Below are 23,971 nucleotides of genomic sequence, written 5' to 3' on the forward strand. Positions count from 1 at the left end.
CAAAAGAGAGGGTCAGGTGCAGTTTAGTTTGGAGAGAAAAGTGAGGATTTTTTTTCAATGGACATCAGATTTTTTGTTCAGTCACACCCTTTGTAGTTATAATTTAATATCTATCCTTTCTAAACTAACTTCCATCTGGAAAGGAAGTCATGTTACATGCATTTGTAAGGAATGCATATGACATATCTGGTCTTCAGGCTGGGAAGGAGCAGCCAGTAGCCGTGGGTTCCTTCCCCATTCAAACTACTAGACAGCAATCTCTGAAATCCTAACCAAGCATATTGTCACCAAAACTGTGTGACTTTCAACAAATCAAGGCTTCCATTAGCAAAAGTAGAGAGATTTCAGAGTGTGGACACCAGTAAAGTGAAATGGATTGGGTCCTGCTTATTAATAGTTTATCAGATTAGAAGGCAGACCCTAGCAGGCAGCAAAAAGGCAGGAGAAGGACTGACAGGGTGGAGAAGGTCAACACCTCATACCCCCTGGCTTAGGATGCACTAATAGACAGTACTTTCAGATTTTCATTGGAAGCATTCAAGGTCAGGTGTGATGGGGCTTTGAGCAACCTGATCTAGTGAAAGATATCCCTGCCCATATCAAGGGGGGTGGACTAGATGATCTTCAAAGGTCCTGTCCAACCCAAACCATTCTATGATTTTATTTGTGTATTAGTTCTTTTAATTCAGTATAAAAAGCTATATTGACGATATTTCATTTTTTATTTGAGACAACATTAATAGAAATTGGATGACTGAATGCTGTTGACAAACAACTGCTGAAAAGGAGGACATGTTTCCATGAAACGGTGGAAGTATTTAAATGATGAACAAAGAGTAACAAATATTTCAGATAACAGAGAAGGGGATATTTCGTTTTCATTATTTTATAAACTCATAAGAGACTGATTTTATTAAGTGGAAGGGTCTATCTGTAATAATTATTTCTTAGTTTTTCTCCTTAAGACACAAATAAAAATTCATGTATATTATAGCAACAATATATCACTTCCAGCTGCTGGCCTACGACTTGTACAGCTGAAAATAGTTAAACATAATATGAGTTGCTTGTTAAAACACCAACAGCTTTCTCTCTGGGTGGAGAGGTATGTCAGTGGGCATGAGAAAAGGAAGTTTCATAATCAGAGAAGTAAAACATTAAAAATGCTAGGAGAACATGTGGCATTAAAAAAAAAAAAAGAAGAGTCCAAATCTGTCTCTAGTATTTGTTTGCTTTCCTCCGTGACCTGTCCTCATGTTTGGAGAAGATATTACAGAACAGAGCTGATTGATTGACTCAGACTGACTAAAAATGGGTCTACTACTGTTCTGAGAGTCTTATGAAAAAGCAAGATGCACTTTGGGTCAGTCTGTGCTGGCTTGTAGCAGGGGTATTGAGACCTGAATATTTTTCGCTTCTATTTCCCAGTTCTGAAATTGTTTGGTTCTGAATTTGACATTTTGAACTCTCCCTACTGAATTGTTTGATCTGATATGAGACAGAGCATTTTGATCTTCTGCACTCACCAAGGAGCAGGTTTGGTTATCTGTGTTCATGTCAGTTGTCCTTTGAATCATTTGAACCTACATTTTCAACATGCCAGGAGAGTTCCCTAGTCATCATGTTATGAGGTATTCAGACTGTTGTTAGGAGACAAGTTTCTGTGCACGATTCTGTTGAGCCCTGAGTAAAAAACCAAGCAGGCTGTACAGCAGGACTAGACTCCAGGGTTTCCCCATACCAAGTAGACAGTCATTTTCATTTGATATCTAGCTCAGTGAAATGCAAAAAATTCACAGAAAGTGAAAAGGTTGAACTGAATAAAGCATGTTTTATTGCCAGGGAAATTAGGATAACAGTATCAGATACTCTTTCAAAAGCATCCTCTACTGACTCAGACCTAGCATTTGGATTTTCTTTCATTTACCAGGTGTATGCCATTAGACTGAAAGCAAATCTCCTTTTGTTCCCCTCCTTTGAGTTCTATTTTCCAAGGAAGATTCCCTAAATATCGTAAACATAAGACAAAGTATACTACTTCAGTTTTATAGTTAAAACATTTCCTAGGCAGGTAGAATGCTGTTCCTGAGAGTTTCATTATTCACATAAAAACAGAGCAGCAGCAGCTGTAGAAACCAAGAGGTTTTCTTTGAATCACTTCCATCCATACCTCTTCTTTCCTCACAGCCCCCCAAAAGCCTGTAGTCTCATGGTTTGGGCACTCTTCTGAGCAAAAGGATGGTCCAAATCTCCTCAGAAATAAATCAGAACTGAACATCTTCCACATAGTGGACTTGTGTCCTCTTCACAGGGAACCACCACCTGACTGTATAGAGGGAAGCGCCAGCTAATTCTCCAAGCATTTCACATATTTGCTTGGAAATTTTTCTCTTGGGTACAACTTGAACAGCAAGTTTGCTGGATTACAAGGTGAGATTGCTGAAGTAGTCAAAGCAAACTTCATCTTTGTTCAACATCATAAATTATAAGTCTGAAGGTCTACATGTAAAAGTAACGTAATGTGTGAAATTTAATACATAGTTGTGCTGTCTGTTATAGTTCAAAAAAGGATACATATTTTGTTAAATTTCTGAAGCAAAATAGAAAAATTAAACAATTTCATTTTGCTGTTGACAAAGTTGGGCAGTTTTGCTTTAAGTAGCCAAAGGCAAAACAGCACTTGTTTAATGTACCAATAAGACTGATTTAGCAGATGCTAATGTACACTTCCTGGAATCCTATTGCTTTTAGAAATTACTATGAATGTTTACATGTACTGTTGTTTGCAAGTTAATAACTTAAATCCATTCCACTAGTAACTTTTCTGAGAGGGTAAAATACCATTAGAAACGTTTTTAATTTATATTGCACAAGTTTGAGAAAAAAGAAATCTTTCCACGGGAATTCCAGTGAATTCTCCAATTTATGACTGAAACACTTGTCTTATCATACTGGTTTTTTGTTTGATTAATTTATCAATTCTGGGATCTCATTTTTTCTGATATTTATTTTATTGGTAAAATAGAAGGCACATCTGCAAATATTTTTTTTCCACAATGTGCATATGCTATTTTTTTCCCCACTGAAGAGATACAAAGAGACTGCAATAGGTGTGTTATCCTTGAAATAACTTTTTAAAAAATATTATCTATGGAAGAATTGCTACATATTTCATACTCAAAAGTTCTTCTGATGTCATATATTTCAAAAGATAACCCTGAAGTTTACAGGGCTTTCCCAACATCTGGGAAATCCAAGAGGGCTTTTCCCTCCCCGAGATCACTGTAGGGTGTGCCCAGTGTGCAAAGAGCTATCTTTGTCAAGCTTAAGCTAACACCATGTTTTTCTACAACATGTGTGTATAACAAAGGATCATTAACAGGTGCCCTCCAGACTTCACTCTACTCTTAACATTCTAAATATTATACTTGTGAAAAACTTAAATGAGAAAAGAAAAAAGAGGCCCAGTCAATGCCTGTTCTTTGAACAGTATAAAAGAGCAAGACTGGCTACTCTATGAAAGGAAGTAATTGGGCCAGACAGGAAGACTGCCGCAAGAAATCAGTCTGGACATGTGAACTTTCAGTCCAAAATTTAATTGTTGAGTGCAGTTTCAGTAAAACATTCAGATGTCTATAGCTCGCCATAAACAAGTGCCTGCCTAATGAATGATAATGCAAATCTGGACAATAATTCCAGAAAATAAGATTCCCTAATGTATGCCTCATATTCCCCCAGACAACTTATTTTTTAAAAGAGATGAATAACAACAAACACAGATTTGCCAAGAACAATCATATTAAACAAACTTAATTTCCTTATGGATAGGAAAGAAATAGTTGTTATCACATATCTTGCCTTTAGAAAGCATTTGTCTCATGTTGCAAGCAAGCTGGAAAAAATTGTCTTGATGATATGACTATACAAAATTACTTGGATAACATATTCAAAAACTATTTATCATCACCTTGTGTCAGCACTCCTTTAAAACACCACGGAGTCTTTGAGGTTAAACAGGGATTTACATGGAGTAATTTGATTAATCAGTACGAACTTAAATTTGAATATTTCCTTGCCTGAGGAAGACAGGGTCAAAATGTAAAGGGATTTTCATTAAGGTTTATATCCCTGTCACACTTTCCCTTTCTTCTCCTCTTCCCCTTAAAGCAATAGGATAAAGGAGAGTTCCTTCTCTTTGACAGGTACAGTGACAATCCTTCCTTGGGCTAGCTTTCAGAAGATAGGTCATGTTATTTCTTCCCTTGTAATGATAAATCTGAACATACATCCCACTGGTTGTGCAACATGTAAGCTATTAGATGAAGTGAGGTGAAACCCAGAGTTACAAAAAAAAAAAAAAATGGTTAGGGTTCACCTCACTTCATTTTGAAAAAATAGGCAGTTTTAAGACTTGGTCATCTAACCCATTTTGGGCTTTTCCTTTAAGGTTAGATGAATTACTTAACTCAGCCAAACACTCCAATCTTTACACTGACTATAAATGTAGCTTGGAGAGACTAGCTCATATGCAGACATGAGCACTAAACAAGTACAATAAATTAATCCAAACATGAAATATGAATACAATGGAAAACCTACTAATAACAAAGGGGACATACATTCAGTAGATCTTGACTTATGTTTACTATATATTAATATGGCAGAGAAGGACAAAGAAAAGTCCATGTTGGGAAAATAAAATACCACAAAGCTCTACTGGATAAGACAACTGTGTGACATGTCTCATGGAAATACGATGTTACTTCATCAGTCTTAGAGATGTGATCACAAGAAAATTATTTCAGTACTCTGATTTTAGGTTAATGAAATAAGATTAGATTTTATAGTTAGACATCAGAATGTGTATAACAGGGTACTCTGGTAGTCTAACTTTTTGTACCATGAGTATTAAGAGCAGAAGATTCAGAACAGAAAAAAGTTTAAAAAACAGTGCTCTGAAAGATAAGTGTACAAATATCAAGCTTTTTAAAAAGCAGGAAAAAGTATATACCAAGCAACAAAAAGTCCAAACTGTAATACAGCCTTATGCTGTCATTTAAATATGGAACAAAGCTGAAAATACATCTTTCAAGCCAAAATTTTCTGAGTTCTTTACAAATTGAAAATTATGCTTTCAAACTCATATTTGGAGAACAAAATAAAAGTAAATGCCTCATAAATTTATGCAAGTGAGATATAAATATTGTGGACTATGGTTTTCATTTTTCAGGAAGCTTCTTAGTACTGAAAATGGGATGAGTTAAATACTATTAACACACTAGAAGCACAAAAATAAAATTACAAAACAGATCTTTGCTCTCTTTACCCTCCGAAGATTCCACATAAAGCATATCAGCTGCTTTGACTTCCAATAGCTTCAACTTCATGCAGGTAAGAGAACTGTCACTCTCTCCCTTTTCCTTCTTCACAAAAAAATGCATATAGATGTAATGGAGATTCTTTCTTAAAAATATTAGTCACTCAGTTATGACTCCAGTTCTACCAAAGTCAAGAGAATACTAACCAAAAAGAAGCAGAACACTCTGAAAAGCAAGTTTAGAGTCTGGAAAGATGTTGATAGTATAATGCTAATGTTTTAAAATATGATATTCACTATTTGAAATTAAGTAATTCCATTTACTCGAAACTGAAGAATAAATAAAATGGATAAAAATAAAATGGGGAATTGGTAGTAAAGTAATAGGGCTATAGAGAACAACTGAGGTTTATAATCCAGCTTTGGGATTTTAAAACAGAAAAAAAAAAGCTAATTGGAAAGATTCCATGGTGGAGGTTACGAGAATAATTAGAGTTTAAAGAAAAATGACCTCTCTGGAAGTTGAAGGACTTTGTTTAGTCTAGAAAAGAGAAGACTGAGGAAGGAAGAACATTGATAACAATCTTCTAACAACTAAGTGGCTGTCATTAAGAGAAGGACAATCAGTTGTTTTCCAAGTGTCTGGAAGTAGAATGAGAACAAATCAGCATAATTTGTAGTAAAAAAGATTTATGTTAGGTAGCATGGACATTTTTTCCCTCCCTGAAACATACCAATAGGTATTCTAGAGGCACTGTGAAATCCCTCTGAGGTTTTTAGGAAAAGGTTATACATATGGTGGTATACTCTAAATATACTTAATTCTGCCATCCGCAGTGAACTACATGACCTCTTAAGGTCTTTCCCTGGCTTACTTTTATATCATTTTGTAATAGGCTAACACAGAAAACAAACAGAAACTACATGTTCCCCCCCTTTTTCAAGTGCTCAGAGACAAGACTAGATAAGTACCACAACAAACAACCATCGATTCTGTTTATGAGTAACAACATAAGATCATCTGTTAATGGTGAATACACTGTCCATAGGAACTACCAGCAGAAAGTCTACCTCTCACTGTCTCATTAATCACTCACAGGAAGACAAAAGTGGGACTTACTTAAGACATGTATGGTAGGCCCTGTGGCTCTTTTCTACACTAAAATGAGTCTTCCAGTCTGTAAAATTATAGCATTCTTTCTTAGACAGAGAACATACTAAAACCAACCAAACAAACAAAACCCACCAAAAAAGGAAGATGAAAACTAGAAAAAATTGTCTTTTACCTTAACTTTAAAAAATATTTGCTGGAAGCGACCTTTATGCTTATGATCTTCCCAGAAGTTTTTACTAGGAAGTCGTTAGTACACAATTGCCTAGGATTTCATTATGGTTATGCTTTTGCAAAAAATTATTTTGAGAGTAACCGCAAATATGCAACAAAGCATATTGACTGCTTGTGGTTTAAATTTTTTATGCAGTAATTACTTTGATTGAGTTTAAGAATAGAGCTAGCTAGCTTGGAGCAGAAAGCCAAACAACTCAAAAAGAATGAAATCAAACAGATTTGCTTTGGGGTTTTTTTGAGGAGTATCAGACATCAAGTAATACTGACAAAACATGTTCACTAATTAAGGCAGCAGTTAAGTATTCTAACTCACTGTGTGATTAAAACTGCTTGTTATTCATGACTGTAACAATAGTTAAAATGTGAATGTGATTCTTGAACTAAAATTTGACTAACAAAATTTACTTTTTAATAAAGATATTTGCATAAATAGTTACAAGAGTTTTTAATGACAGAATCTGTGAATGCATCAAAGTGAAATACAATATTTTGATATATGATGATCAATTACAAAATTGCTTTAAACAAACTAATGAACATAAAAATGTTCAGCTGACTTCAGTCACAAAAATACTATTATCAGCTTATTTAAAAATGCATATTTATCAAATCATCCAAATCAGAAGACTAACAAAAAACTTATTCTGAACTCATAAGCCTGCGAGTTGGCTGACGTTGTATGGGGAACAAGCAAGTACTTGTATTTTTGCTTCTCAAGAAACCATTGAAATGAGATATACTGCATTCCCTTCAGCTGCCTTTAACAGGCTACAGAAAAGTCTACAGTAAGACCTCAGTTGGCCCCTAGTCCAGGTAGGTGCATAACAAAATGTGTAACTGAGGACATGTGAATCATCAACACTCTTAAAAGTAGGCAGACACTTGAGAATTCTGCTGAACTAGGAACCCTGGTTTAGGGAGGCTGGATTAATTTGCTGGAAGACATCTGTTAGTTTTGCTTATTAGGAAAGGGCTAAGCTGAAAATGAGTTTTAAATATGTTTTCAGTAGTTTACAGTATGTAATGTAGCAACATATTTTACTTAGAAAAGAAAAATAAAAGGTTGTTTGGGGGGCTTGTTTTTTACAAAATGGGTTCTTTGTGCTATTTTGGTAGCGTATTTGAAAATATAAGTCAAACAAATTATTCAACACTCAAGTTTATAATAAAATCTGCAAAAATTCATGCATAGACAGATATGTGAAAAATAGAACATGAACAATATTAAGAAAAAAACCCTGAGTATACACTGTCAATAAAGAGATTCCCCAAGCCATGGAAGAAGTACAGAGGTGGGGAACACAACTAAGACAAAACCAAAAAAAGTCTCATACTGAGACAAAACAACCAGCCTTCAAACTACAGACTTGGATATGTCTTCCAAAGAGAAAGACTGATTAGGTAATGTGGAGATAAACAGAGCAGTGCTGTGGATCAAAGCTCTCAAAGGTCTGGACCATGATGTTAGCATAAATCTGAGAAAAATACAAATCTCTACATAGGAAGGAAAGTTTTTACTCCTTGAACTAAATTTTAAGGAAATACATATTTTTAAATGGCAAATTCCAGTCTTCTTTAGCTCTCAAAATCAAATAGTTACACTTACACAGCTTTTAGGAGCTGTCAGATCTATCATCGGACTGCATCTCTAACTGAACATTAAGAGTTTCTTTCCCTTTGTTTCACTGTTGTTTTTACAATACTGTGTTCTGTGTCCTTTAAAGACTAAATCCCCAAATCACCATGAACTTCTTAGATCATAGACCTAGATCTGCTCTGCAGTTTATGAATTTCATTTAGTACAGTGACATTATTGAGTTTCCAAGGTAATTATGTGCAAGCATCAGATACAATACCAAGATGTTAGTCAGCTGTCCTCTGCTGCAACTAGCCCTAATTCTTATTCAAGCTTCAGCTACTCCACCAAAATTATTCATTTTGTCCATTATGTAAGCCATTCTTCTAATATTATTTAGCTAATCAGCCTTAACTGAAAAAATAGGCATTATTATTGTTTTTTATTCTTTCACTGGAACAGGCAAGACTACTACAGAGCATTACAGTACATTAAAATGGCATGCTGGTTTTTTTCTTTTTTTATCTTTCTGATTACGAAACTTGATCAAAGACACCTTTGAAATTGAAATTTGCAATATGCATGAGATTTCTACTCAATTCTTTACGTGATATAAAACTAGAAAAAATAGCATTTAGGAAAAGTGTAAATACAATAGGTATAAAAATGAAAAAAACTTTATCAAGAAAAAGTCATCTTTCTGAGTCTTTTTAGAACATCTAACAAAAAGTATCTAGCACAAGGAAAGTAGCTGCATTAAAAATTTATGTCTTAGAACTAGCTTCACAAATACAGAGTAAAATTATGGGTACTGATCAGATATAAACAGACTACAAATTTACTCAGAAGGCTCTAATAAGGAATATTAAAGACCTAATTCTGCTGTGAATAATTCCCCAGAATCTCCTATCATCAAGCAGTAAGAGCCAAGTAAATGTTAAATCCTGTTGCTCTTATTTGCATTTCCTAAAGCATCCATGAAAGATACTCATGACAGAATAGGTCCCTAAAATTAAAAATCAAAACCCATCCTAGACTTCTGCAATCATTCATATCTCATGGGATCAGGAATTTAACAGTGCAAACAAAAAAGGTAAAGAATAAGCCTGAGAGAATTCTTGCCTGGTAACAGCTCTGATGCTGGAAAAAAATTGAAGACTTGCCTTATAAAAAGGCTTTAGAAAATGTTAGAAGGATCAATTCTATACATTTCTATAGAAACATATTCCTACAAATGTTGGCTAAGGTTTTTAGATTGTTTCTACTGATTCTAAACCTTACATTTATTGCGGACTGGCTATTAGAAGACTGATATTTAGTTCTCTCTGAACATTGTGATTTTCAAAAGTCTGCTGTAGTGCAGACACCTCAGAATAAATAGTTATTTGCTTAAAATTTCAGCTTTTGAATGTTATAGTCATTATAGAACATTGTGGTCATTATTTCTCTGTCAAGCAAGCAAAAGACCAGATAGGATACCATATAAATTAACAGATATTTTTTGCCAAAAAAAATTTGCATTTTCTGACATGTGGTATGACAACCAAAGGGATTACAAGAGAAGAGAAACAGCACTGCAGAAATGTCATGTCTTTCTGACTACCTGTGTAATAAATTAAATTGAGATTGTCCAACAGATTCAAATCTTATCATAAGGAACCAAAAGGCACAGAGTTCATTCCTGTAGGCATTGCTTCTTTGGGAAACAAGGCTGGAAATAAAACCACACATTTCAGTTATTTATAGTACAATGTGATGGTTCCAAATGGAAAAATAATATTTAGCTAGAAGGAGATTTAATAATTTGATACTTACAGGTATATTTTTCTTCAGATTTTTTAATGAACTGAGAAGTTCCATGCTGGCATGGTAACCCAATGTGTTTAGGAAGAGTTAGAAAAGGCCTTTTGTGCAAATTGTCTGGCCAAAGCATCCTAATTTTCACTGCAGTACATTTTTGTGAAACACAGGTCTGTTGAGAAAAAAGAGATAGAGGCTACTGTGTCAAGATTATTTGGGCAATTTGTATCCAGTGATAAGCCTTGTTATACTCACTAATCTCTAAAAGCTACAGGAAAGTTGTTAGTGTTCTTTTCTACCATGTAAGTAGAAAAACATCATGAAGAGATAAAGTTACATTTCCACACATTTAAGAATGATTATCAAAGAGCATAACCTGAATGCAAAGTAATACTGCAAACATGACTCTGAAGCCTTACTCGGAGCCCAGACACAATACATGGAAACAAACAAAATCAAAATAAGTACTACATATTCTACAGTGGAGCGCTTGACTTGACACGGCTGGGAAGCCTAGGAGAAGTTCACTTGTTGAGTGTTAACAATTAATGCAGAGTTAACTCTTCCATTTCTGTACCATTAAATTGCTTTTTAACTGAAGCAGAACAAGAGAAGTGAGGAAAGGAACTCTTAAAACCTAGATGACTGTGTTATTAAAAAGCTAGGGCTAACTACATCATCTGAGTAATAAGAATATATCCTCCACAGAGGAGATTAAATAGAAGACTAAAGCAGTTTCTTTACACATAGTGAAATTTTAAAGTTTGAAGCACATTGAAAGAAGATAGTCTTATCAGTAAGAAAAAAATGTGAACACAGCAAAAATCTTCTTTCAATCTCATAGGAGCTGCAGGACATTAATCAAATGAAATTAATTTAGGAATGTTGCCAGCACATATCTGAGAAACAAATCTAGTGCACCCTGCTTAGACATGGTCTTAAATAAAGGCCACAATGTGTCCGCAATACACATATGCAAATCTAACACCACACTGAAAGGGGAAAAAAACAATGCACACACAGATGACAAAAAATGTTCTCAAGCAAAGAAGTGGTGTAATTCAACAACAGGTGTTTTAGGGTTTTTTTGTAGGGTGGGAATCTCCTGTCCAAAATAGAAGTCATTGTTGTAATAAAAATATTTTATGGAGTAAAGATTAAAGCAAATCTCTGCCATACAGAGGTCACATTACTCCTTTAATAAAGGTCATGATGACCTAAAATACTGTACTGTATTAGACGAAAAAAAGAAAAAGGAAAACTGAAAATGAAAGAAACTGGAAAATGGATTCACACACAGGAAGAATTACTATACTTGAGGGAGCTGAACTTGGGGTGTGTTGCCTTTTCTTCCTGCCACTCAGCTGCAGGATAAAAGTGACCAGCACAAGCTCTTACTTGCATGGACTGTGCATTGGAGACTGTTTTTCTTCCATCACAACTGTTCCCAAAAAGCATCAGTCTTCATTCTTCATTGAGAATTTTTGACACAGTTGTTAAGATGATGTTACTCAATTTTCCCTCCATTTCACGTCTTTTCCTCAGAGAATCACACATCTACAGCTACTTCTGTCACTCCTGGTTGCAACCAGAACTGGAGGGCCAAGCTGAATATAGGCACAATCAAAAAATGCAAGTGAGAAGCGGGGAGTGCCTGCCATACTTCCAACTGGTTTATTATCCACCACAGAAACAGAAATCAAAACGTGTAGACCTTTTCCTGTTTGCAGGATCCATTTATATATTTTTTTCTGTAAGTCTTCTCTAAACAACCACAAAGTGTTTGTGTTGTACTCAAAAGTCAATTTTCCTACCTCTATGATCACTTCTGTGACTTTTGTCTAGATACCCTGCAGCCAGTCTCCCTTCCTTCAACCACAGCACTCAAAAACAGACACAGTATCTCAGCTCAGAAGGGTGGAAGGATTCCTTCACTCATGAGTTTTCGACTTACGCTTCCTGTTCTCTGGCATCTTTCAAAATCACAAGATTGCTGACTCCTGTTCACTTTGTAGTCCTCTGTAACTTTAACTGCTTCCTGAGAAGCTGTTACTCATACCTGCCTCATTCTTCTGGTTTTATAACAGTAACTGTTTGTGTCATCTCCCAGCCAACCAATTAGATACCAGATAAAACACCTATTGGCCAGAAAATGACACTCCAAAGGTTACAAATATAAATTTAATGCTAGCAATCTGGACATTCCAGCAACAACCTATCAGGGAGACATATACCACAGTTTTACACGTGGTTGGTAGGGGAGGGAGAGAAAGAACATAGGGAAGTTATACATGTCTGAAACACTAGGGTAAGCTTCTAGAGGGTGACAGGTATTCCATGGGTAAAAAAATAAAAATAAAAATAAAGAGCTTTGCATGCAATTAATGAGCCAACTAAAGAGGAAAAGAACACTATTTATACTTGCCTCTTTTTTCCCTGGAGGAAAACAAACAGCAAAGTGCTGCAAACTGAGTCATCTGTGTCTGTTACTGTTGTTGACACTGCAAACCAGAAGTCATATGAACTGACTCAAAGAGCAGAGCAAAAGTTTCTGAGTTCCATGAATCCCCAAAATTTTTCTTTTACGCTAGGTTTTATTTTCAAACAAGAATTCTGAAGCAAAAACAATCCACTCAAACTTTGCCAGCTTCAGCTAGCTAGAAAATGAAAGGACACGGCTTCCCTTCACTTGACCTTCCCAGATCCCCTGACCTTTGCTGTCCCATTTATTGCTTCTGTATAGGAGGCAGGAAACCTTCTATCTGGCTTCCTGCAGGATATATCTCTATTACCATTCTTGAGTGACTAGACTGAAAGTTTTACGGGGCCCCAGGGGCTACAAAAGACTCACTGGGTTGTGCACACATACTTGCAGGCCCAGAGTTCTGCTAAAAACCAGTTTAGGAACCTTGGCTTTGGAATCAGCCTCCATGAATTGCCAGAAGTAAGTTATGTTGATAATAAACAATCAAAACAAGAAAAAATATATCAAGTACTTCATCCTATACTTTTGAAAACACAAAGAAGAAAAAGCAGTGCCTGAAATGATTTACAATATTAAACAATTAAAAGAGATCAAGACGTCAGTCAATAAATGAGGTTGGAAGTCATTGATGGGGTGAAAATAGATGAACTACTGAGAAAAGTTTCTTTAAAAAACTATAAAGACTACTTTCTGGAGTTTTCTTATGGTTGTTTTTTTCTGAACAACAAAACCACACATGGCAAGGGGCATGTAATCACTAAACAGAGTTAGTTTAGGCACAACAGTGCCATCATATGTCCAAAGTTCATGCATTTCAAAATGTTATTTGAGAATCAAAATGAGACAGAGAGTAAGAGAGAATTTTAAAAAATGCTGGTTTTTTAAGCATGTGAACAGTGTAATACAAAGAGCTTCTGTGCAATTAGATGTTGCATGTTTCACAATGGAAAGAGTTCTGCTGGGTCAGTAATAAAAAACAATTTCCATTTAGTTCAAATAGCTCATAAGAGACTCTGAATTGGAGTTCTGTGTGCATAGAAACCTGATGAGCACAGTCACTGGAGAGAAATCCCCTATCCAAGCAGCCTAGAAATAACAGAAACCAACCAAACAAGAAACAAACAATCCCTCCATGCATATTTTGTATCTTCGTCTTTGCAAGTGTTCTCTAACTCATTATTAGAGCTGAGAAATGTGGTAAATTCTGTGATTCCTAACATTCGTGAAGCCAACAACCCCACACTGGGTTCTGCTGTTGCTTTTCCTAAAGAGAATCACTTACAGCCAAGCCCGTGGCCACTGAATTGAAGCATCTTCAATGCCATTGAGGCTTCTCAATCCTAACAACTCTGGAAAAAGTTCACAGCAATCTCAGATTTGTTAAGGAAAAGAGGATTCTCCTTAAATGAGTTTGAGCATGAACAATCAAACCAGCAGCCAACCCCTAAGCTTTTATTCAGTTGGTTTTAGATTGTCCCCAGCATTTTCAACTTAAGATCTGCTATAAGGTTTTTATAATGATAATGTTTGCTGTTTCATAAAAGCTGCCACGGGAAATTGAAGATTTTTATAGTAGGATATTGGGCAGCTGGAATTTTTGGCACCTGAAAAAGCAAGGAAAGCAGCTTGCAACTGAGATAAGTATGCTGGTTAGATTTTTCTGCTCAAACATTTGGGATAGAAACTGAAAGCAAGACTGACATTTCTCTTGCCATTATGAAGTTTCAGAACAACAGCACAATACAGAAATGGACACCACTCACACACTTACTGTTTCAGAGGTTTTTTTGCAAATTCGAGGAGTCATTACTGCTATAGTAATGGTGGTTCATATTTTCATTTTCACTGTTTCATATTTTCAAAAGAGTACTTATAGTCCAAAATTATTATTCTTGAGCAGTCAGTCTGGAACAGAGGCATTTAAAACAAAGGCAGTCCATTGCACATACTATGGAATACATAAATCTTTAGGTTTGTTTCAAGCTTAACATATCCAGACCCAAAGTCCTTTGGATATTGAGTTCTGAATGTTTCATTTCAGTTCCCTACACTAAGTGATTCTTAAACTGAAAATGAAAAACAAGCAGCTGTAAAAAATAGAATGTGATATAAGGAATGGCAAGTTACGAAGTGAACACAAATTTCCCCAGCACTCAGATGATATCAGAATGGAAACTCATTTACAAAGAAAGACAAATTCATATTGCATTCTGCAGAGTATATAGATATGATCCAGAATTTGTCTAGTAAGATGGTATAATTTTTACTTAATACTTATAACATTTTTTTTTCTTATCAGCTAAGCATCCAGGAGGCAATATATGTTTTGTACAGGACTGTGAAGATAAATGAGTAAGTCTTCAACTTTACTTTAGTTCCATTTAATTTGATGGACTTACTTTGACATATTAGAGAAAAAAATAACAAACAGCATACCTCATTTGTGTATAAATTCTGATAAATGAATAAATTAACAACAACTGCATGCATTTTGCTCAGCTGAGGATAAATTATGAGAAAGTCCAACAACAGATTTGATACCTGCTTCGCTAGCATGACATTATTTATAGAGAAGCATTGTTAATGAAAACCTGTAACTAGTACAGTGATGAAGTAACCTGTAAATTGAAAGGCCAATATTAACCTTCAAAAGAATGTGAGATAAAGCATAGGCCAGTGTAAGTTTTCTAAATTAAAAAGATCATCCAAAAATACTGCTCTCCCCATAATTTCATGGTAAGGTATCCTGTCCACGAGCACCTCATTTGCCACAATCAGAATCCTGCCTAACAGAGCAAACACAGCATCAGAGAAATAAAAATGAAATAAATAAACATTTGTATTACTATTTTGGCAAAATGCCATGTTGTCTGTCGGGTCTACTAACAAGTAGCTGCCCAAATGAGTGGGGAAAAAAAAAAAGGGAGTGGTGATAGTAGTGATGGTGAGGAAATAATGCTACTTCTACTGTAGGCTGTTGCTCTTTCAGTGATTCCCTCTGAAATACATATGCTTCCTGGTGCAAAGGGGACAGGTTTTTTACATATGGCATTGCACACATAGTTGCTTGGTTTTGTGTTTGCTAGACAGACAGCTGTTTTTAGAAGAGGCAATAAAGGGATCCACAGTACTTTTGAAGAGCAAGAGATACGCTACTTTGATGGTGCTAATCACCAGTAGCCAGATATGTCTACTTGAGTCAGTTGCTACTCTCATTTGTCCCTCTGTCCAAAGAGGAATAGTTATTACTATGGAATAATGGACTGCAAAATTTTAGTATTATGGGGGGGAGAATACCTTAGATTGCTAAACTTCATAAGCATGTTTCTTCCTCCCCACCACATACTTAACCATTTCAGTTGCACAGTGTTACTCTGGTAAAGAAACCTAAATTACATTAAGAGGACAGATATATAAGCCAATATACTGCTATGTCATTTTGATTCCATTTTCTGTTTAAACCAGTTTTAGGACCAGTCTATATGGCAACAATTTAACAGGCAAAGTCATCCATCATCTTGAAGCCACAGCTTCCACAACATTACTCTTAATGACAGTATCAAGCCTCTAATATAATTTCAAACAGTGAGATCAGCTAGATTTGTGTGATTTGTGGTGTTAATATTTATTATGCTTATGAATGTCAAATATAAGCTTTTACTTCAGCAAACAGAAAACAGTTTTAAGGGCTAAAGGATCATGGCAAACTGAACTTGTGTTGTAGGAAAATAACTCTAATTAAGAAACATCCAATCAGTAGGGGCCAGAAATGGACTTTGCATGAAAGAGATCTAAGCAGCCCAAGTAGATTACAGAAGTAGAAAATGGCTACCTTTCACCTCCTTTCAGAAATTAGCATGTCATAGTCACTTGATTCACATGTCATGCATTTGTAAGGAAGTCTGATCTGGGTAAGGAACAGCTTTTTTAAAGTTCTACAGGATACAAGTTGTGATCTGCAAGTTCTATATAAAGGAGGGGGCGGGGAGGGGAGTTATTTCCAGAACTTTTTTCTCAGCTAACCCAGATGCCTTCATCCTCCTGCCAGTCACACTTCAGTTCTTTTGGTGCCAGCACACACTAACGGGAACTGCACCAACAGATGTTCTGGATCCTCACCTGTATACTACAAACCTTTGCATGGCCAGCTTAGATTTAGCTTTATTTTGATAGAGGAAAGCCACAGGAAGATGTTCCCTTTTCAAATACTTCAATTTTTTCACTGTGTTTTTGTTTTTGTGCATTGAGGTTTTGTGTACTTTTCCTGAAGACACAAATTACAGCCCTATATGTGCAAATTCAGTCTCAATTATGTAAGATTTTTTGCAGCAATGGTGTCAGATAACTTTTGGAGAAGTGAAATTTGATCTAAAGACTTTGCTGACATGGAAAGGTTTTGCTAATACACCCCGTGGGAACAGCTGACTACTGCCTGAGCTGTGGGACCCACTGTGATTTTTGGATGGCACTCTTCGGAACAACTCTGTACTGAACATTCTGGTGTCCCAACCTATTAAGGTCATCCAGAATAACAAATCAAAAATGTGTAGAGTATCTTTTTTTCCTCTGCTAATAAAGAAGCTGGGCTACCTCCCCCGCTTTTCCACAGGTTTTGTTTTGGGTTTGGTTTTTTTTTTGGCGGGGGGGGGGGGGGGCCTGTTTGGGGGGGGGGGTGTTCTTTAAAAAATAATAGCTAACTTTTCCAACATTTTTAATAAATAGATATTAATGGCTCAGGGACTAAACACAGTTTCATGGGTGTAAAAGCTTGGAAATATAATCACATGGGCAGAAAAGTTGAGTCAAAAATCAAAATCCTCTAAAAAATCACTTCCATTTCAGAAAAAAAAAAAAAAAATAAATGGGACGAAAAATTATCTATCAGTGTTGATGTACTGAAGAGTAATTCTCCATGTGGGGATGTATGAGACAGGAATTTTACAGGGAGTGAAGCACCTGACAGTGGCTGGGAAAAGGGTTCAGGGGAAAAACTAACATAGGTTAACTCTGAGTAAGACAGAAAGACAGAAAAATTGAGGAGATGGTAGCCACTGAAAAGACTTTCATTACTTAATTTTCCTTACATTATTTGGAAGTTTATTGAATTTATTAGGCCACTGGCAAGGTTAAAGATTGTACAGGGTTTTTTTCTAGCCATGTTAAAGATTTCAGTGTTAAAAAAACTTTCACTTTAGCGTCACCAACAGTGGTAACTACTATAAATTCCTAATAATATTATTTATGTTCAACCATAAGCAAGCATTTAATATATCTCAGAAGCAAAGGTTAAAGAGCCCACTTGGTACTTTTTTATCACAATTGGAAAGGTGAATTTAGAAGACTAGGACTTCACTTCAGAATAATATATTGAAAGAACATTTTCAAAACAGCTCCATAAAAGGTTTTGAAATAGACAGTTTTCCCAAAGCCTTCAGAAAAATTAATTCCTTTAGTTCTGAAAATGTCTGCACCTATTCCCCAAATGACTGTTGTTAAAATAGGATGTTAAGAAAAGTAACATAATTTAGTTGAGCCATGGAAATAAAATAAATGAGGCTCATAATAGTTATCACATAACACTGATAAACTGATCCCATTTTAAAACAGAAATAAGGTTTTATCTTTGTTCTGACACACATGACCTTACGGTAATCTAGAATACATTCATTTAGATATCAGCACAATATTAATCCAGAAAAAAATTCTTTAAAATCATTATTGCTTATTCTTATGGAGTTTTAAATTTAATAAGATGTGTTAGACAGAAAGACATTAGACATAACAAAATTATGCGAATTTGCCTTAGCAAACTGTTACATATACATAGTTCCAATAAATATACAAAATATCCTAGAATTAGCAGGAAATCAACCCAAGACTTACTTTGTACTTTAAATATCCACAACTGACATATGAAAAAGAAACACCTGGTTACAGACTAAGAGCCTGATCCTGACTGCACAAGTGTACTCTGATTTGGAGACAGGCTTCAAGAGAAGCAAAACTAATTTCATAATTTATATTACACTAGGTGAAGAAATACCTTTTCACAGGAGAAGCAAGATTATTTATTAGCTATGCAAAGAAGGATGACCTCAACATCTGGAGAACTGGGCTGACAGGAACCTCATGAAGTTCAACAAGGAGAAGTACAAAGAAGTCCTGCTCTTGGGCAGGAACAACCCCACGTACCAATATATGCTGGGGAACACCCATCTGGAAAGCAGCTTGGCAGAAAAGGACCTGGGGCTCCTGGCGAACACCAACTTGCACATGAGGCAGAGATGTGCCCTGGGGGCAAAAATGGCTAATGGTGTCCTGGGCTGCATTAGACAAAGAATTGCCAGCAGGTTGAGGGAGGCGATCCTGCCCCTCTACTCCGCCCTGGTGAGGCCACACTTGGAGCACTGGGTCCAGTTCTGGGCTGACCAAAGAGACTTGGACATACTGGAGGGAGGCCCACAGAGGGCCATGAAGATGATTAAGGGTCTGAAGCATCTGTCCTATGAGAAAAGGCTGAGAGAGCTGAGACTGTTTAGCCTGGAGAGGAGAAGGCTCAGGGCAGATCTCATCAATGTGTACAAATACCTGAAGGGAGGGTGTATACAAGACAGAGCCAGATTCTTTTCAGTGGTATTTTCAGTCATTCTGGGAATTCTTAAAATATGTCCTTACAATTTTAGAAGAAAAACAAACAAAAAACTAAAAGAAAGGAATTTTTTCTATTGCTGTCGAAGTGCCTAAGAGACAATATTTAGAATGATTTTTTTTTTCTTTCTAGATAATAATGAAGAATTTGCTTGAATATTCTATGATACAATCCTTTACTGGCATTAGCTAATTTACAAAGACATCTAGCCCCTGTTGCTGTTTTGAGGTGATTTCAAATTTTGCGATTTTTTTGCAGCTTTTTTATGGACCCAATTATCTGTTGTGTAATTAATAGATTTGCAGCCGAGGAACTTGAAACTATGACAAGAAAGGGCCTTTTCAGAGAGATCAAGGAGAATTGTTTTGACATTGCATTTCCACCAGATTTTTTACTTGGGAGGTCAGAAACCAAGACAGTCTAGAACTGTGGGAGTTCAGAAAAGTCATAAGGGGGGATGCCCACAAACATGAAAATAATTAGCTGTTTCAAGGGGATGGTTATTTGGGAAAGAGAATGGTTTTATGTAATTCCCTTTCTACTGGCTCCACTGAAGCAATTTTTAGAAGTTCCACATATATTCATTTACCAAAGGAAGCCAAAAGAAAAAAGGATAAATATCACCAGAAAGTAATACTGTAAGAACAAAGAAAAAAATACACAGGGTAAAATCCTGAAGTTATTATTCATCCTTCTGTTCAGGGGAATCAAAAAACCACATATTCAGTAGAATTTGCAGATGAGGAATTTTTTTTTCTAAATAATAAGTGCAATTTTATGAAAACATTACAGTCTTAAGCTATCTATTTGATTCCTCTAAAAGGAAGGATTTCCGGAAACACTTAGCGTAATTTCACTTTGCTTCAGCTGAAATTAGTAAAGGAGCAGAGACAGGTCAACAATGAACAACTCTGAAAAACTCCTTACCATAACTTAAATAGATCTATTCACATGCTAGAGTTGGGAATGTGATACCAAAGTTGGCTGAGCAAAGGTCCAGGAGCCCACAGTAAAATTAGTGTGCAGTTCATTTTTGTAACTAGAATGGCACCAAAAAGGCACTGGAGATTTTTTATCTTTTAAGAATCTGTTTGGTTTAGATTATAACAGAAGAGAATAAAATGCACAGACTAGAGCTCTCAGCGAGACACCTGTATGAACTTATAAGATTGATCAGTGTAATTCCTTTTTAGTTGCACATTACACTGATTGTGAATCAATTCATCAAATAGTGGAACAACGTTTTTGTTTTGTTATTTTGAAGATTGCACATACAAAACCTATTTTCACCACTACATAAAGAGAAATCTGTGGCAAGATGCCTTGGGAAAGAAACTGGGAGAAAAGTTCCCTAGCTACATTCCCATAAATGCCTACACAAACATTTCTTCCTGAAACAAGGATGAAACAGGGTGGAGACCAGACCACTTTTCTACAGTTACATATCTGTGCTTCATGAATTATCTGAAGAACAGTATAGAATATTGAAGAAAATATTGAGTTTTGCTGAAAAATATGGAGCTGGAGAGATCCCAAATTAATCATTGATTTCATGTCCCAGTTTCTCAGGATGACTACTCAGGTTTGCTGATTCCCAGGTCAGGATTAAGGTGAAGTGACACAAGGGATCCTTTAACTCACAAAACTCAACTTTTATTCACTCACAACAAGAATTGGCATGCTCACCACAAAAAATTGGTATGCTTACAACAAAAATTGGTGTGAAACTATGTTGGTAAACTGTGTAACATGTGCTAACCAACATCACCAAACATATACTGCAGGCCTTGCTTATTTGGGAATCAGTTCAGGGAAGACAATAAGGAGATCCCACCCGATGAGTCATGAGCTTCAGAGCAGACCCCCTTGCTTTCTAGACTCCTTCTCAGAGAGGAGCCTGGGGGCAGCTGAATCCACTCCTAGTCCCAGACTTTGTCAACGGTTTATGTCTAAAGGGACAGAGTGTAGGGATTATGGAAAAAAGAGAGAGAGAGAGAGAGAGAAAAGAGAAAAATTTCACCAGTCCTGGGTCCAGCGTTGGTCCAGTCAACCTAGGGGTCAAGTTCCAGTGGGCACGCACCTGGGGCTTCAGTTTCTGTCCTTTTATCATCCTTGTCACTCCTTCAGGCGGGCACTCAAACTCATTAGGCTAATTAGGTGTCATGCAAGATTTGTGCTTTCAGAAATGGCTTGGTGGGTTTAGGGGTCGTCTTCCAAACATCATAGCTCTCCTTTTTTTTCTGAGTTCCAGCCAAAACTCTTTGTTCAGCCAGGTCGGCCTTCCCCACCAGCTCATCTTTCGGTACATGGGGACAGCCTGCTCCTGTGCCTTGAAGATTTCTTTCCCGAAGAAGGTCCAGCCTTCCTGGACTCCTTTGTACTTCAGGACTGCCTCCCAGACTGTCAACCAGTCTCCTAAACAGGCCAAAGTCTGCCCTGCAGAAGTCCAAGGTAGCAATTCTGCTGTTTAAAATAAGAAAGAAATTTAAAATAAAGGTTAAAATGTGATCTTATAACCACAAAACAAAAGATGTCATTTTGGATCCAAGGAAGCATTTCAAGTAGCATTTTTTAAATACAACTTTTTAATTTTTATGTTTATCTCTAAAAACCATCCCAACTCTCTAACCCCAGGTTTGAAAGAATTGCCCGGAACTATAAGTCAGTGTGCAGCTGGACCAGTGTGGGATATGTCAAGGTACATGTGCTGGGAAAAACTGATTTATGTCAGAGTCCCCTAGCATCATTAAAACACCCTTGCCTTGGAGTTTCTGGGATAAATGGAATTTTTTTAAATAGAGAGCTTTTTCCTACCCCTAATTTGCCTTTGAACCTGAATCTGGTCTGCAACTCCGGCTCAGCCTTCAAACTACAACATGCATATGGTCCATCCTCACTAAACTGTTGCGTATTTCTCCCTTCTGTACAAATAGGACAGGAAAATCTCAAGAGAAGCATGAAGAGAGAAAAGGAAAGGCAGTAAAATGCATCAGCCCACAGACAGCAAAACAGTGATATACTGGCTAAGGGGAAGTGTCCCTCAGTCCTCCGAGACTGTCAGCAGCATCTACCAGCCACAATCACATATGCCACCAAAGACAACATGTTACCATCCTCCCTAACCACCAAGAATTTCTGAACCAGGGCATGACCCATCCTCCTTGCTGTGGCCACCAGGCCCAGAGTCTGAACTCCCAACTCACGATACTCCTGGGACTCATTCTTTGGAGGCTTTTCCTTGAAAAAGCCTTGTATCATCATGCTACAGAAAGATCATGATCTTCAGATCCATCATCCTCATACAAAAATTGGTGGGAGTAAAAGGGATTTTTTTTTTTCCTATTTCCTCTCAGAGGGTCTGAAACTTCCTGGCAGATTGAAAAGTCAAGAGAATTTATAACCACATGGTATATTGAAAGCTCAAACTGAATATTTTCACAGCCAATTTATGAGTTCATCTCCCCTCCAAAATTAATTACACAAATGTACCCAGAAATAATTCAAACAATTAAGAAAAACAAAGCCTCCTTTTTGTAATAGACAAATAGCTTTTCACAGCTGCAATTATTATAGAATCATTCTTCTGATCATCTTCGTTATCAGGAAGCCCATTTCTATACCCTATCTTTCGCTGCAGAAAGAAATCATACCAGGAATAAAAAATATTTCTTCAACTGATGTAGATTCCGATCACTGATTTCTTCCACTGTGTTAGACTTGGAAAGAGCAGAGGGATGATTAACATTGTTCCAGTTTTATTATCACCTATGAGCAATACAGGGCTAAAATTCTAAGTGTCTAAAAACCAGAAACATTAAAAGGCAAAGAACTAGCCAAGTCTTTCTTTCTCTCCACAATGAAACTACTAACATCATATGGCTGTTCACACTTGGGGCATCAGGGAAGCACCAGATTAGCATTGTTTCTTACTTATTTCAACTCACAGTAGATACATTTAAGGGTGAGATTCACTAGCTGCCTGAATAGATCTAGAATCAGGGCTACCACAACCAGAGTGTCTTCTGTTTCCTTTGTTATTCACCTGATAAAGCAATGAGGTGATTTGAGAAGTCATATGGTCAAAAAACAGTAATTTTTAAATGGATTTAGTTTTTGACCAGATTACTTCTCTGAACTTGGTTGCCATCATCACATCAGAAGAATACTGGCCCACGTGTAAAGGAGGGAACTGGAAGATGCAGCATGAGTGCAGGAGGCGTGTTTTAGATTAGATTAAGAAGCCTTAGAAATATATCCTAAATCCAGAGCTTTGCATGCTTTTTAAGCAAGCATTCCTGTTGTGAAAAGTCATCTCACTTTAGTCCTGGACACTAAACCCTGGTCTGCACTATCCTTTCCCTTATGGCAATATATGAGTTTGCATCACTATTTGGTAAACTTGATCCAGGCTAGTAATACCACAGGTCAGTTCTTTTGTGACACAGATGCTCATGCTCATGTTGACAGGAGGGGAAGGAAGTGGGCTGGAGGGTGAGATTATTTCTTGCGGAATATGACAGCACATTTGGAGAAACCCTGAGCTGTTGCTGACTACGGTGGTCTCTTCCGCAGCCTCAGCTGCTGTTTCACTCCGTTGCATCAGATGTAACTAATCCACAGCTGCAGAATGAGTCACTTTAGCAACCCAGTCTAATGGAAAACTAATTTTTGTTTGTTTTGGATTTATTCTTTTAGTGGTGGGATGAATTTCTGTCATTGGATCTGACTCAATGGAAATATTGGATACATGCAGCCAAAAGCAGGAGTGGAAGAAGGGAGGGAGTTTCTTTTAACAC

Source organism: Aquila chrysaetos, chromosome 4 (genome assembly GCF_900496995.4).
Source record: "Aquila chrysaetos chrysaetos chromosome 4, bAquChr1.4, whole genome shotgun sequence".
NCBI lineage: Eukaryota > Metazoa > Chordata > Aves > Accipitriformes > Accipitridae > Aquila > Aquila chrysaetos.